The sequence below is a fragment of the Podarcis bocagei genome (genome assembly GCF_964188305.1).
Source record: "Podarcis bocagei genome assembly, chromosome: 1".
NCBI classification, from domain to species: domain Eukaryota; kingdom Metazoa; phylum Chordata; class Lepidosauria; order Squamata; family Lacertidae; genus Podarcis; species Podarcis bocagei.
This window is the reverse complement of record NC_138125.1, coordinates 39472932-39490097: the sequence shown is the minus strand read 5'-3', so window position 1 is coordinate 39490097 and position 17166 is coordinate 39472932. Positions and strand designations below refer to the sequence as shown.

General features: G+C 43.3%; 2 long non-coding RNA genes across 2 annotated transcripts in view; one reads left to right on the top strand and one right to left on the bottom strand.

The window, feature by feature from the left end:
• The window catches only part of LOC308596337, a 646399-nt gene that overhangs the window by 625214 nt on the left and 4019 nt on the right, over positions 1 to 17166 (top strand). The gene's annotated exons all lie outside the window — the stretch shown is intronic.
• Positions 14496 to 16921, bottom strand: LOC308596323. Its single transcript, XR_014012461.1, has 3 exons — positions 16842 to 16921; positions 15882 to 16018; positions 14496 to 15197 (listed from the first exon to the last, which is right to left on the bottom strand). It is a non-coding gene; the product is annotated as an uncharacterized lncRNA (long non-coding RNA).

Below are 17166 nucleotides of genomic sequence, written 5' to 3'. Positions count from 1 at the left end.
ATAATTAATACCCCATTCTTCCTCTCTTCTAAGCCCAAATTCCACATTGATAACAAATAGAAAACTATCCATTTTAAACAAAGGTAACAACAATAACTGAATGAAATGTTATATCATTTTCCCCGTTTTCAGAATATCAGGATGCAGTAGAAAATAGCTGGAACTATATGTTACAATTAACTAGGAATATACTTTCACAACAAGTTTCACAGCTGTCTAATAAATTTAAGAATTAAAATAAATAAATAATATATTTCTCAAAAAGGAAATACAGTGGTGCCTCGCAAGACGAAATTAATTCGTTCCGCGAGTTTTGTCGTCTTGTGAAGCACGGTGTCGGGAAAGTTTTGGAAAAGCTTCAAAAATCACCAAAGTCTTTAAAAACCTCAAAAAAGGCTACCACACCGTGTTCTATGAGTTGCTCCTCGAAGTCAAGTTGCAACTGTATTAACGGTGTTAAGAAAAAGGAAACAAACTTGCAAGACGTTTCCGTCTTGCGAAGCAAGCCCATAGGGAAAATCGTCTTGCGAAGCAGCTCAAAAAACAAAAAAACCTTTCGTCTAGTGAGTTTTTTGTCTTGCGAGGCATTCGTCTTGCGAGGTACCACTGTACCCAGAAATTTTGGGCCAGGCTATACTGTTAACCTGGACAAATCTAATATAGACATAAAAGACCACATTCAGTGAGCTGCTCCTACTACAGTAGTGAAATCCTGCACAAGGAGTGCAATGAGGCTTCCCTCCCCCCAAATCCCAAGAACAGCAGGGCATAGCACAAGGTCCAATTCCTTAGGAACCTATGCATGGATTCCTGGGAACAAGCTCCCTTGAAATCAGTAGTACTTACTTCTGACTTGCATAGGTTCAACTTGTAAAACACCCTGAGCTTTAACAGAAGATCTTTATCAGCTGAAATGCAACCTTTAGCTTTTAATTAGAAGTGCAAACAACCCTGCCAAGAAGTGTTGCCATTCAAACTAATAGCGTGAAGTTAAAGAGAAGAAGAAAGTATCCAAACTCTGCTTGATGATTCTCTTTATCCTGTTAATCGCTCTATGCTAATGCGTCAGAAACAAACTTGAAAAGCTAATTATTGCCTCATTCACTAGCTGGACCAAGGAAAGTCCCTCAATCACCCCTTGCTCTGATGGGAAAAACAGTCATGGAGTTCCTCTTCATTCCTCATCCTCCACTACCAAGCTATTTTTAATACCATAAAAACACCAAGGGTCTCAATGAATGCAATGAGAGCAAATCGGTGATAAGTCATTTTGTGTAGACTCATTCATGTCAAGGGACTTGTGCAGAACTTCTTGTTGGCTTTTTTCCCAGAGGTATGGAATCAAAAGGGACACGGGTGGCGCTGTGGTCTAAACCACTGAGCCCCTTGGGATCAGAAGGCCGGCGGTTCGAATCCCTGCGACGGAGTGAGCTCCCGTTGCTCCAGCTCCTGCCAACCTAGCAGTTCAAAAGCATGTCAAAGTGCAAGTAGATAAATAGATACCACTCTGGCAGGAAGGTAAACGGCAATTCTGTGCGCTGCTCTGGTTTTGGTGTTCCTTTGTGCCAGAAGCAGCTTAGTCATGCTGGCCACATGACCTGGAAAGACTGTGCAGTCAAACGGCTGCGCCCTCAGCCTGTAAAGCGAGATGAGCGCCACAATCCCAGAGTTGTCTGCGACTGGACTTAACTGTCAGGGGTACCTTTACCTTTTTATGGAATCAAAAGCAACATATTATCTGTAATCCCTCATTGCTTTTCCCCCTACCAATCCCAAGCCAGTGTTACCCTAGTATACAGGTAGGAAATAAACTGCAATTGCTTAGCAGCAAGCAAAATAAGATGCATTTTACATATGCATGCCTAGAAGCATTTTTCTTCAGATGTTCTTGGACTCAGTGCTAGGATTAGGAACAGATTTTGCAGATACGTTCTGGCACAAGGCACCATTTTATTTTATTTTTTAGGGTTCAGCTTTTATTTTGAAGAACAGGCTACTGGGTCACATCCACATAACTAACAAGTTTGGTTCTTCTTTTTCTTTACTAACCTGGTTACCTGACAGCGCAATCATATATTTGTCTAATCGGAGGTAAGGCCAACTGAATCTAGTGGGACTTACTCCCAGGCAAGTAGGTAGAGCATTGCCAGCCAAATCACTTTAGATTTCACAGGTGGTGTTCAAGTAAGTATTTTCACGATTGCAGCCTGTAAACCTTATCCAAAGCCCAAATAAATGGCTGGGGTTATATTATGATTCACCATTTCAGCAACTGCAAAGTAAGCAATAACTTTTACATTCAGTGATGCTGTTAGGAAAGGAACCTTGCAGCAGAATGAGCAGGAGAGCCCTCAAACACAGCAAGGCTTATCATATTATGAAGGAAATGAAGAACTATATATATCACTGTCTAAATCAGGCATCCCCAAACTCGGCCCTCCAGCTGTTTTGGGACTACAACTCCCATCATCCCTAGCTAACAGGACCAGTGGTCAGGGATGATGGGAATTGTAGTCCCAAAACAGCTGAATGGCTGAGTTTGGGGATACCTGGTCTAAATAGTGCACCCACCCCGGAAATATTTTGCATTCAGTGTGTGTGTTTATACATAGCAGGAATGGGGAACCTGGTGCCCTCTTAATGTTGTTGGACTACCACTCCCATCATGCATTAGTTAGCTCAGTTGGTTACAGCAGATCCCCTAAGGGTGCATTTTCCTTCATTGCAGGGAGTTGGATCAGATGATCCATGGGATCCTTTCCAGCTCTATGATTCTATCATTCCATCATTACCACTGGTCATGCTGGCAGGGCCGGATCAGTGTTTAGAGTCCAACAAAACTTGAAGGGCTATGGGTACCGCACCAGTCCTGCTACATTTCTTTTACAAATAAAACATGCTATTACAATTACAACAGCGAAATCAGAGGAGCATGATATGATCAGGGACATTTCAGATTGTGTACTTTGCAAGCAAGTTGATAAAATAAGAATCTGTAGGGCATTAAATGTACTTGCAGGAAACCTCCCATTTTACCATTACTGTACTGCAACCTGCTAATAATTTCTTGTTCTTTCCAGTGTGCTTCAAAGGACTATCAGAAGTAAATAAGCATAGCATGTGTGAAATGTATTTAATGCATATTAAAGTGCCAGCACAAAATTATATGCTGCAATGTAGGGATTAATCCCCATTTCCCTTCACCAAAATTTGGAGTGCATCTAAATAATCGCTTAGCCCTGATACCCTGGTCAAAGAGATTTCAAAATTGAGGATATATATATATATATATATATATATATATATATATATATATATATATATATATCCCTATGCAGCACAGACTGTAGTAGATGATGTCTTGTGGCCATAGAACCACATTCAGATCTTCTACTTCAGACACTCTTTTACTTCATGTCTTTGCTTGCTAATCCTTAGGTTTGGGTCTATGTAGAAACATAATCTCTTTATAACTTCCTTTAGATCTTGAAAAGAGCTACAACTTTTTAAAAAAACGCAGGCCTTGTATATATGATGCTTAGCACTTTTTCAATATTGATAAACATAATGGTAGTTTAAGGCTGCAGTCCTATACACACTTGGGAGTAATTCACATTGAGTTCAATGGGGCTTACTTCTGAGTAGGCACTCAAAGGATATCTCTGAAAATCTGAATATCTAAAACACAAAAAAATAAAAAACAGCCTGGGGCCAGATTCAGCTAAGCTGGTGCACTAGCAGAAGCTGGCACAAAGCATTGGATAGGCAAACTCAGGCCGGGGGGCTGGATCCAGCCCAATCGCCTTCTCAATCTGGCCCACGAACGGTCCAGGAATCAGCATGTTTTTACATGAGTAGAATGTGCCCTTTTATTTAAAATGCATCTCTTGGTTATTTGTGGGGCATAGGAATTCGTTCTTCTTTTTTTTCTTCCCAAAATATAGTCCGGCCCCCCACAAGGTCTGAGGGACAGTGGACCGGCCCCCTGCTGAAAAACTTTGCTAACCCCTGTGCTGGAGCTTTGGGGCTAGCAGATTTTGAGTCTACAGACTATTACTATCTATTCTGTTCTTAAGGGCGCATCACAGGATGCATGCAGAACAACACATTTCTGAATGAAACTCACTAATTCTTCTTTGGTTTCAAATTGGCACTTCTTGAAGTTGGCCTTGCCAAATTAGGGATATTCCTTTCCCCCTCTCTGTTGTACAATATGTGAATGCATCACAATGCGGTTCCAGCTTCTCACAGTTCCAGCAAGTTACAGAACACATGACTCCATAAGGACTTCATCACACTTCTGTCAATAGAGAATTAACTATTGGCTGTTATTCCTCAGTGGCTGGGTGTGCACAGGACAGATTAAAGCAACCCCAACCTCATCCAGCTGCTGATCACACAAGATGTGTTGGAAGGAGTTGCTGGCCTGTCTTAAAACCATAATCTAAGAGGTCAGTTAATGCAGCTGGCAGCCACCATGAATGCCCTCTAAGTAGGGCCCCAGCTTGCCCCTACCACACCCTCACTGGCATTTCAGAACCCTGATTACATGATAGGATGGAGCTAGGGTGCTCCTTGCCACAGACCTGACCCTTGACTTATTTACTTCTAGGCCTGAGGATGGCTTAGATTATTTTGAATTCAAGTGCTCTAACTAGGCTAGTGGGTGGCAAATATCTGGAAACCAGGAATTCCTTATAGTGAATTTAGTGGGTTTGGAGGAACTCCAAGGTGAGCCTCAAATTTTAGCAGCACTCTGCACAATGCCAAAATTCAGCATGTGCACATTGTTGCCTCTCACAGTCCGTTCTAAGTAATACTTGTAGTGTCCCTGGAGGTGCCCCTGAGACTCTGCACCCAGTGTGACCGAACTGATCGCGCTCCCTTAAATCCGTCTCTGAGAAATTCTGTAACTATACATGCATTGTAATTTTAATGATAGGTTTAGTGTTATGTTTGCCTAACATATTAAGTGGAAACTCAAATATTGGGTTGGTAATGAGATGAAGATGATGGACAACTTGGTTTTGATGCTATCACACAGTAAGAGATGGAGATCCATCATCATCTCTCCATTGTGTTGAATTACCACACTTTGTATCCTTGTTTTGACTTTCTATACTGCTGATTTCCTCCCTTCCTTTGTCATCTCATTGGCCTTAATAAATCATTCCTTATGTCCTTTTAATTATAAAGCCTGTAGCGTCAAACTCTACCTTTGTCCTCCTCTGCAGTATGCCAACTATCTCCCACTATTATAATGCAGATTACATTAGTCACTGTTTGAACCTTCAGAAGTCCACATTATCATTATTTCTGGGCAGATGGAGCAGGTTGGTCATTTCCACGTCCAAAACCCAGTGGAGTCCTCAATGATCTTTTATCTCTCTCCCCCCCCCCCCCCGTCATTTCCTCTCCACTACATCCAGATTAGGCACAAGAGCTTGCACATATATACACAATCCATTACAAATCAGGCAGGAATAGGACATATATCTCTAACACATATCTTTAACACCATAGGATTTTATACAACAATTCCCAACATCTTCTCTCAACACTGCAATACATATTTAAACATATAAGAAGAAAGAGCATTTATCAGTTATGCACCTCTTCTCACTAAATCCCAATCCAATCCAAAATCAATCACTGTGTGCATCTAAGAGAACATTTGGTTTTGTTATTTCTTGACCTTACATTCTGCCACTCCCTTTAATATATTTTGTATGGCAAACAACTTTTGAAGCTGAGGGAGGTTCATAAGTAGTTTGTGACATGCCATACACTTTCAAAACTATCCCAGAAACCTTCCTGGAAATGGTGCCATGCGATCTTATAACATTCTTTCTGTGGGCTGTACAGGGGAGAGAAAAAGCTGCACATTGACAGCATGAAGCCAGATTTCCCACAGTCCTTGGAAACAATGTCAAGTGATCATGTAACACTATTTTCTATGGCGTTTCAATTTTGAAAGCATGTGGAAGGGGGCACATGTCCTAGCTTTGCAGAGAGACTTTTCCCTTGAGGGAACTTAAAGAAAATAATAAATGGGAGTTGGATCCCAAAACATTTGGAGAATCACAGATTTCCCATCTTGCTCTAAAACTAAAGTGCAGGCATGGAGAACCTTTAACCCTCCAGATGTTGCTGTCCCATCAGCCCCACCAAGATGGTCAGTGGCCAGGAATGATGGGAGTTGTAGTCCAACAACTTCTGGAGAGCCAAAGGTTCTTCATGCCTGCTATAGAGGGAGCAGACTTTCCCTGGTCCTATTATCTGCAGTTTCTTCCGTCTGCTGGGTAGCACCACTGAAAACTTTCCAACCTGGAAGATTGGGGCTGGATATTTAAGAAAGAAACTTACAAGAGAAGCCCAAACTTTAATATTACGCCACCTTTACCTACGTAGTTGTAAAGGGACAGAAATAACCCTCCTGTATCTAATAAAAATACAGTGGTGCCCCGCAAGAGGAAATTAATCCGTTCCGCAAGTTTTGTCGTCTAGCGAATTTTTCGTCTTGTGAATCACGAAATCCCATAGGAATGCATTGAAAATCAATTAATGCGTTCCTATGGTCAAAAAAAGTCCAAACAAAGCCAAATTTGGTACAACAACAGTTTATTAACTGCTCTTTAAAGTCACACATACTGTAAAGAGCAGTTCAAAAATTGAAGGGAAAATAAATTAACTTTATAAACAAAACATGTCTTTGTTTTTAGACAAAGGAAACAAAGTCGCGAGACGTTTTCGTCTTGCGAAGCAAGCCCATAGGGAAATTCGTCTTGCGAGGCAAATCGAAAATGGAAAAACCTTTCGTCTAGCGAGTTTTTTGTCTTGCGAGGCATTCGTCTTGCGAGGTACCACTGTAATCATGTAGCCAGATCTGTTTTTGCCTCTGATACAGTCTGTAGGGTTTATGTTGTATCATCATGGAATAAGGACATGCCAATTTTGCATTGAGCTTACAGCATATTTAGGAATGCTTTTCAGTTGTGCGCAAAAGCTCTTTAAAAGAATAGCAGCCCTGTATCAAAAAGTTTGCATAAGCCAAGTTATGTAAAGTACACATCCATTGAAACGATGTTCCTACATAAATTAATATCACCTCCTTAGCTTCCATCTCAACTATGAAAATTGGCTCCATCTGTTTCATTTCTATTACTTTTTTTAATTAGGAGGAAAATTGTCAAGGATATCTGAAAATTCCTCTTCACATTATCAAACGCAGAGAAGAAAGGAAAGCTTTTATCCTTTATTTCATTTGTCTTACCTACATGATAATGCTGATTATGTCTCTTTTATTCTTTCATAAGCTTCACTGTTTGTTTCATCACTGAAAATGTAAGCAAATTTACTGTTCTTATATCTTTGTTTACTCCTTTTTTCCAAGTTAGATTTTGATAATGCTTCCTTTCTAGTAATAACAAGAATTGGATGCTTGTTCAATGAATACACTTTTCTTCTTTGCCTTATCTTTAGATGAAAGCAGTTTCTTTGAAACTACACAAAAAGACACCTAAATTAAAATGCCATATAGAGAAACTGCAAGAACGAGTCTTTCTTGGAAGGGGAAAAAATTACACGGTTTACACCCCTCCCCTTACTTAAAATCCCAATGACTTATAGCATCTTTCAGCTTCCTATATTAGATATTTTAAAATGTTTTTAAAATAATAATTAAAAAATCTAGTTTAAAATCCTTTAAAAAGTTTCCATTTCAGACTGAAAGTGTCATGCTGTAAATGAACAAGGAGAGGAACAACCCATGCTGCTCGGTCCTATAGAGCAGTGTTTCCCAACCTTTTTTGGGCAAAGGCACACTTGTTTGATGAAAAAAATCTCGAGGCACACCACCATTACAGCCCCGTGACGTCAGCGCGCAGCGTCACGCCGGGAGGGATGCACGAAAGTGTAAGTTTCAATTTTTTTTCCTCCCCCTTGCCGGGGAACCTCCAAGCTTTGGGGGTGGGGGGGGAGGAGGCAGCAAAGCGAGGGACTGAGGGACTCCTCCAACGACAAGGGTTGGGGAAGAAGAGAAAGGGCTATTCCGCTCCAGTCCTTTCTGAAGGAGCTGAGGGTGGGGGTCCTCCGGCGCCTTCGGCGAAACGGCGCCGGCCCAGAGCGCTTCTAGGAGGCTGCCTTTGTGCGCGACGTAAAGCCCTCTTTCCCTCCCTCCAGCCCCGTGTCACCTGTGGAAAAGGGGGCTGGATCCAGTGACGCAACTCGGAAAACTGTTAGGGAAGCCAGAGCAGGAAAGTGAGTGGGGGGCGGCGTCGCCGCTTTAACCCACGTTTCCTTTTTGAAAGAGAAACTTAAGACTAGATGACCCTTGGGACCCCTGCCAACTCTACAGTTCTATGGCCCTTTGTGGAGGGGGGGCAGCACCTGGAAAGACGGGCTAGGGGATAATTGGGGCGGCCGCCTTAGGCACACCAGAAGCGAAGCACGTCCTGAGCTACAAAAACAAACCCAATTCCTGCCTCGTTTTTTGCAGTTTCTGCAAAGCGAGGGAGTCTCCCCCGCCTCCATTCCTCGGTGCCTCCTCCTCCCCCTGCTCCCCACTACGGGTCTCCCCTGCACTTGGCCAGGCCGCCTCGCCCTCCTTCCTTTCCCAGAGCAGTGGCTCAGAGCGCCTCCTTGCACCGCAGGTACACTCCGTGGGGAGGGGAGGGAGCGGAAGCCCAGACCAGCCCCCAACCCGCTTAGTCCGACCCCTCAAACCTTCCCAAAATAAGAACTCTGCGTTCTACAACGTCACCCCCCAGCGGGGCCCCCTTTATTCCCGGTGAGAGGGGGGCGGCGGAGGGAAAAAGCTGCTTCCCACACTTACCCGCCGCCATCTTGACTTCCCGCAATGAGCCGGATGCGGCGCCTAAGCTCCCTGCCGTCGCTTCTCCGCCTCCTCTACTTTGCACAAGGCTTCAGGGTCGCCGGCCGATTCATCCATCGGCCGCTCTTTCAAGCCCACTTGGAGGAGGAATGAGTCGAAAGAGCCAGAGACGCAGCTGCAGTGGAAGCCCCGTCCCTCCCTTCCAGTCTCGGGGCGGGGCAGAGGCCACCAGGCTGGCAAGCAGAGCGCCGAGAGCGAGGAAGCTGATGCAACGCGGAGGCAGACCCCGGCTGGCGTGTGTTTCCCAACCTTTTTTGGACTCGCCCGCCTCCCTCCAGGCAACATCTCGCGGCACACCAGGCAACATCTCGCGGCACACTAGTGTGCCGCGGAACACCGGTTGGGAAACACTGCTATAGAGGGTTTTTTTTTTTACTTTCCAGCCAAGGAAGTTGTGCACAAATACTTATTCTGCAGTTTAACAGAGGCCTAAAATGGGACTTGAAAAAGATCTAGCTGTGAAAGGAGCCCTCTTGGGCCAAGATGACACTTTGAGAGCCTTTCTCCCCTCCCTGGAAAATTTGGTGTGGTCCATTATCATACCCCAATAATTCAGGAGCCACCATAGCAAGCAAGAGCAACACAGCTTTTGTCCCAACTCCGAATTAGCAAAGGGAAGAATTTTGTGCTGGGGCTAGCGGGGCCAGTGTCTCTACCCTTAACACACAGATCTTGATGTAACTTACTTGACAGAGAAGCATATAGGCAGGGTTGGAATTCTGGAGAGGCCATTGCGGCAGGCCCAACCTACCTACTTGTTTTAAACGGTGGGTCCAGTCTACCTTCTTGCTATTCTCTTGGGGTCTTAGGGTCTGTTCACATTACCACCTTACAGTGCAGTTGTTCTTCTCAGCTCAGGCATTGTACAATTCTTTCCTCTCCAGCTGTTCACATCAGCACAGCTTTGTTAGTGTCAGATTAGTTTCTGTTTGGGTTCACCCCAAGGAGTGTTGACCAGCCAGGATATCTTTACCCTGTGCAAAGTTGTTTACCCCTTACCTATAAATGCATTAGGAGCAGCTTAAGAACTTCAGTCGGATTGAGAAACAATGCATCAAACAGTTGGATTTTGTAACAAAGTACAGGATAGGTCGGATGTTGCCCCCAGAGGTGCATCCCATTGTCTTTCAAGACAAATATATGCCAACAAAATTGGAGTCGATAGTCTCAGAACCCCTTCCCAGCTACCCTGGAACCTGCCCCTTCCCTCTATGATTCTTTTCCCAGAGTCCTACTTGTTTTTATTCATTTATTTCACGAGACAGCAGCATCTTAGCGGTGTATTCATGGAGAAGCCTCTTATTGTGAGGGGAATACCCTATAATGTCCTTTTCATTTTTTAGCTGCAAAAAATACCACAAACCCATATGCAGTCCGCACCTACAGTTCTCCGGCCTCTTACTTCAAAGAAGCACATGACTTACTCTAATTTAAAGGTGATAATTCACTTGGTAAAATGGGCATGTTGAGTGCATGGGACTGTGCTGAGTTTGGCATGTGGTAAAGCAGTAGCTTTGTGCTTTTGGGGGTTTTTTAAACCTGGTTTGCAGATCATTTATCATGTTATCAAAGAGTTCCCAAAGGTCACTTGAGCAAAAAATGTCAGTGAAGTTGTAAGCTCGCTATGACCACTTCACCTTGTATAGAAATCAGAATGGATGTACTCTGCTCAAATTCTCAACAGTCCAATTCAGTTGTCTGAATAACCTCTAAGCAGTTTGAGCATTATCGTTAGGGAGACTTACCTACTAGCTGGGAAGATGCAATTTGCTTTCATTATGTTCAGCTTTCAAGAGTTGCTTTCACACCAGTTCTGACCTGCCAGCCAGACATACAAGCATTTTTAGTTGGCCTCTTTGATATTTTTTTAAATGATTGAGATTAGAGCAGGCACACTAAATATTTATGGCTGATTGCAACCTCTAGCTGATTTTTTCTTTAAAAAATAACATTCTGAAAATACAACACTCTTTAAATGTTTGATTAAGGATACCTTTTATTTATGTCAGCACAAAGAAGAGTGCAGCTGTACAAAACATACATCAATGTCCAAAGTTAAAAGACATTAAAATTCATAAGGTTCATTTTCTGACGTTCTCTACAAACTGTAGCTGAGAGTTTGTCACAGAGTTAACATCAGCAATAAAATTATATAACTGCTGGTGTCACATTCCTTGAGGTACATTCAGAGGCATCTACAATTTTACAGACGAGTTTTACTTATTTCAAAAATGAACATAAATTATCCTTAATCTTACTTTCTGTAATAGTAAAAGGATGTGTCAGAGGAAATCATCTATATTCCAGGGAGGTTTAGCTAAGACAAAGATGAGATTCGGGGTCATTGTGTTTCATTTTGTTCCATTACATGCAACACCAACAAAACTGCAGGAAGTGAAAATAATTTACAGCAATCCCCTTGTTTAGTAAAGGAGATTAGATACAAAATTTTGTGACAGACTTACTGGCACTCCAAGCAGACGGTTCAGAATTTCCTGTTGCCTGAGAAGGAATGCTATTGTGCCTATGTCTAGATGGTGGGTTTCCAATTGGCCACTGTGAGAAAAGAATGCTGAACTGGATAGATCTTTGGTCTGATCTCATAGAGTCCTTCTTACGATTCACTAGCCTTGTTTGGTTGTTTCATTTCTGTGCGTGATAGCACTCATGTGAGGGGGCAGCCAGAGTGTGCTGCCAAGCCCCACCCAATCCCACATGTTTCAAAGACTCATCTGTGGCCCTCCAGATGTTGGTAGACTACAGTTCCCATCATCCTTTCGCAGAGGCCATGCTAGCTGGGACTGGAGGGAGCTGGAGGGACATTGTTTTCCCATTTCCACAAGGAATGAAACCACAAGAATCCAAGGGTAGCTCCGTTGCAATATTGCCTCAAGCAAGATGGCTGTGGATAGTGGTTGAGTAAGTTCATTATTAAAGATACATCAGGGTGCTCAACAGAACATACATACACTTAACGGCTTCCCAGGTCACACTGAACCTATGTGAAATGGCCACCACATGTAGGGGGGAAACACTTATGGTACAATGGTATAGAACTCCAGTAAGAAACTGAAGACTTTGCATGCTTATTCTGACAGCTGTTGAAAATGTGACACCTCTGTTGGTGGTGATGTAAACAAACCAAAAGAATTCCTGGAAATAAATTCTAACAGCAATAAACAAGAAAGTTAATAAGAAATTTCCATTGACCCCAAGGTATTGTTGCAAATGTATGATAAAAGACAGGTGGTAAAGGGATAAAGAGACTCTCCACTTTTATATGATCATGACAGCTAGAATTGTTTGCACAAAGTATTGGAAAACAAATCATATACCTAGGCTCAAGAGAATGGTACATCAGATTGTGGATATGGCCATCCTGAATTAATTAGCTTGAGCTTTTCAAGCTAGTCTGGGAATCATACAAAGTTTTGACAAGAATTGGAAACAGTGCAAGCAATTCTGAAGTAACAAACAAATAAGCTGTTAGTGGTCATTTTCTGCTTTTATAAATTCTATTATATAAGCAGTCATGAGTTGGGGGAGTAGCCTTTTGAGATCCCACCCCCCAGTTGTAGTAAACATTGCTCAGGATTAAACAAAGTTTGTTTGCTCCACACTTCCATTTCTTGTGGCATCGTTCTACAAAGTTTGCAGCAGCAAAAATAAATAAGAAATATGCTCTAAGATGACAGTCACAAGACTTGAGTGGTGATCGCCATGTGGTCGGATGGTGTGAAACACCCCACATACTGGGACATGGTCAGATTTCCAAAAACAGAAACCCTGTTCCCTAAAATTAGGGGCTAACAGGACCCCCTGATGGGTTCTAGACTGGGCTGCACTGCTTGGATCTTTTGGTTGCACTTGACAATTACATCAAAAGAATAAAAAATGGTTCAGGCCAATAAAACTGCCTGTGCACTTCTCTATCTATGGGCATGGAGTCATCCCACAGGCAGAACTGGCATAGATTTGTAGATTCACACTGTGATCTGGATGCAAAGCCAGCTGAGAAATGCCCCCCAAACTAATTTTGTTCCTGGGCTTCTGTCAAGAACTAAGAAGCTGGACATATTTTTACATTTCTTATTTCCCTAAGTCATGGAACAGATTTATACAACCATTTTATATAATAACAATTCCTGCCAAAGGATTACAAATCATGCCGGACAATCCAGACAAATGGACTCAACATCTATTATGACCACTTTTACAACTTTAGTATAAAGCGAGAGGTCTCTCAACCTCCTAATAATAGCATGGAGAACTTCCACTGCAGTTCCAAGGTATTTGCACTACAGGAGAAAGTGCTTCAAGCTTAACTATGGCAAGCAATGAAGAAAAATAACACAGGGGAGGGAGGGATAGTAGAGGCACTGATAGCAATAGAAGGCTATCAAGAGTAATAAGGAATATAAGAAAATACAGGTCTATAAAACAAACCACAGCAGCAGACACCTTAATCGTCCAGCCAAACACATACTGAAATACAAAAAGCTTTCTGTCTTATTGTAGAAGTGTATGGGGTGGAATTTGTTTTTGGGGCTTCCAATTCAAACTATCTTCCTAAAAAACCAAAATAGTCATTTTGAGTCAGGAATGTGTGGGTTTTTTGGGGAGGGGGGATTTATTGACTCCCTCCACCCTGATGTCCCAGTGTCCACCATCTGGCTAGACCCCTGACATATCAAACAATTACCAGATCCCACACTCTATTCCAGGGTTTTCCAAACGTGAGGATCCAACTATTTTTGGACTAAAACTCCCATCATTCCTAGCTAGCAGGACAGCGGTCAGATGATGTGAATTGTAGTCCAAAAACAGCTGGAGACCCAAGTTTGGGAAAGCCTGCTCTAATCAGTCCACCTACCCATGGATCTCTATGATAACCAATACATGGCTCTGTCAATCCATTAGGTCATAATAAGCCCTAGTGGTGGTGTAGTGGTTAGAGTGTCAGACTAGGATTTGGGAGACCAGAGTTGAAATCCCCACTCGGCCATGGAGCTTGCTGGGTGACACTGGGCCAATCACTGCCTGTGAGCCTAACTTACTTTACAGGGCTGTTGTGGAGATTACATGAGCAGGAGGGGAACCATGCCTGCCATCTTGAGGTCCTTGGAGAAACAGATGAGAAATGAATAGCTCAGTTAGTAGAGACTGGGACTCTTAATCTCAGGGTTATAGGTTCAAGCCCCATGTTGGACAAAACATTCCTTCATTGTAGGGGGTTGGACTAGATGGCTTCCAACTCTACAATTCTGTAATTTATGAAATGCAATGAATGAAGTTTCACAGTGCATAGAAAAGTACTGTACTTCATCCTCTATATATTCCCACCACTGTTACAGGAGGGGCTGTCAGCCGGTTCATGCCTTGCTAGCCACAGTTTGGAAGTTTCTCTTGTATGGCATTGACTGCATCCATGTTGCTCCTGGTAGTAGCTGAAGGAACTGCATCAAGGGAACCAGCAACTGTGCTTTGCTTGTTATTTCTTGCATTTTTATTCCTCCCTGTTCTGCCTTCCTTTCAATAGTGGAGGTTTCATCTACTTGGCATCTGCAGGCTTTGCCTTAGTGGGGGAAAACTGGATGGCTTGACTTCTGAAAATATTGGACAATTCTTTCCAAATAGAATTGTTTATTAACTTCCTTAGGGGGTGACTTAAGAAATAAGGGAGGAAGGGAAAGAAAGAAAGAAAGAAAGAAAGAAAGAAAGGGGATGAAAAGCAGTAGGGTGAGCTTTTGGAGCCCAGCAGAGCTGGTTCTGAGGAGCATAATTAATATCTAGAAACTTTTCAGTATTAACAGACTAAGACAATCTTTGCTGATCTCTGCACAGTTTGTGTCCAAGGATGACCAGCTGAGAGATTAATCAAGTCATCCAAAGTGGAAAATTAAAAGCCATGGGGATAACACCGTCAGGGTCTGCAAGGTGGCTCTCCTGCAGAAACAGAGACCTTGGCGGTGGCTTGATGGTCTTTGAGACATTTGCTTCTAGGCAGTCAAGTTTTCCACTGTGGTTCTTCATCTTTCTCTCACTTTTCCAACGAAAGAACAGAGATTGCCCAAGGCACAGGAACGCCGGTCTTGAGATGTTAAGCTGTGGAATTTTCTGACTATAATGATGATAAACATTTTGTCTTCCAGATGTGAAAATAGAACAGTACCAGGAGGTGCTTCTTCATCCTTCTCCATGTCTTCTATTAGTTTAGCTGTCTATTTGTTCCCGCAGAGTAGTAGGAACCTCATAAATGAGCCTGCCTTATTCACATTTTGGTGTTTCAGTTGGGTGTAATGATCTGCAAACACATTTCCAAAAAGCAAAGGGATGACTAATATCATAGTTGCTTATATGTGCAGCCTGAAATCATTAGGTATTTATTTCTTTGATACAGAAGCCTTGTTAGGATGCATCTCAAACAGAGTACTGCTCACTGCCTAGCTGCAATCCAGTCGCCCCCTTAAACAAGGTCGTCAGGGTTTTGGATTGAACAAAGGTATTCATCTCTTCACTCTCTCCAGCCAGGTCAACTGGCCTGCCACCAGACAGGCAAGCGGGAGCCTCGACTGCAGTCTCCCACCCAACAAAAGTGGTATCCCTGCCAGTGGAGGCTGCTTGGTCCCTACAACAGGGCAACCCAACAGCGGGGCTGAGCTGGCCTGGGATCCACTGGATCCCAAGCTGTTCTCACTGCCACTGCTGGCAGACAGGGGGCCTGATCTGGGCTCAGCCTGAAACTAGTGCTATCTACCTGCCCCACCCACGTACTCCTGCTGCCTCCATGAGCAGCTGGGCTGTGGGTGTGGTGGTATTTCAGCCACTCCACAGAGTCTCAGTGGTGGCAGCAGAACGTTAGGACTGCTCTGCTCAGAAGCTTAAAGTGTGCAGGCATGCCTCGCTGAATTGCAGCCTGAAGTAAACCTGAGAACAGAGAGCTGAAACAACTGCCTATTGCTTTCCCCTTTGCCCCGTGTCCACTTACCTCCCCGCCTTCTATTGTTTCCCAAGCATCAAATGCCATACTGTAAGCTCCTTGGGGTAGGGGCCTCTCCTCTTGTATTCTGTTACACACCATGCACATTGACGATGCCACATGACAGATGATTTCACAAATCACTGCTGTTGTGTGAGGGGGGAAGAATCTCTATGTTGAAAGCTTGCCTTGTGTTAGTCCCATGGACATATTTTGCAGTTATTTGTGCAGACCATTAAAAGCCACAAAAGGGGTCTGCATTTATCCCAGCTCTCCACATTTACCCATCCCTCCTCTTTCTCTACATTTGACAACAAGAGCCTCACATGCAGCAGCGCTTAAAACTGACGGGGGGAATGAAAAAAGAAAAAGAAAAGAAAAGACTGAGAGATTTAATTAACAAATGCAGAAGAGAGACAGAAATGGTTGAGATTCCTGCTGTAAGATTTACATAGATGAACAGGATGGAGCTTGCTCAAGATGTGGGGAGGGTACAGTGGGGGAGAGAGTGGAAGACTCTGTCCAAAAATAAAATGAATCCATATATGCAGAGAAAGAATGGGTAGCCATTTTGCAGTTAGGAACAGTTTGTATATTAAGGGATGTATCTAACTTGCAAATAACAGGTGGGGGGGGGAGGAGGAAATTTTGATTCAGTTTGTGACAGGGGCAAAAGGTTAAAGCTTCCCTTCCTCTATGATACAAACCTGACCTAGCGCCAAATATCAAACAGCCCTGAGTAGGCACAAGCATCAGTTAACCAGCATGCTAGTAACTAAAGTAACTTGTAACACTGAAGGGCAACTGGATGCTGATAATTTTATGCTGCGAGCTCCAAATGTTGCCTAGCAACTGACTGACTTGCCACATCCACACCACACATTTAAAGCACTGTGGTACCACTTTAAACAGTCATGGCTCCCCCAATGAATTGTGGGAGCTTTAGTTTGCTAAGAGTTTTTAGGATACCTCTATTCCCCTCACAGAGCTCCAATTCCAGAAGTTTTCTGTGAAGAAAGATTGTTAAACCAATCTGGTTGTTAAACCTGATAATTCTAGCTCTGGGAAGGGAATAGGGGCCTCCTAGCAACCCTCAGGATCATTAGCAAGCTACAGCTCCCAGGATTCTCTGGGGGAAGCCATGACAGTTTCACGTGACATCATAGTGCCTTAAATGCATAGCGTGTTGGGGAACCTCAGGCCCACGCAACAACCGTAGCTCTCCAGGCCTCTCTGTTTGGCACCTCAGGACTCCCCAGCCCTGCCCCCTCCCAAGGCCACTTATCCACTCCCA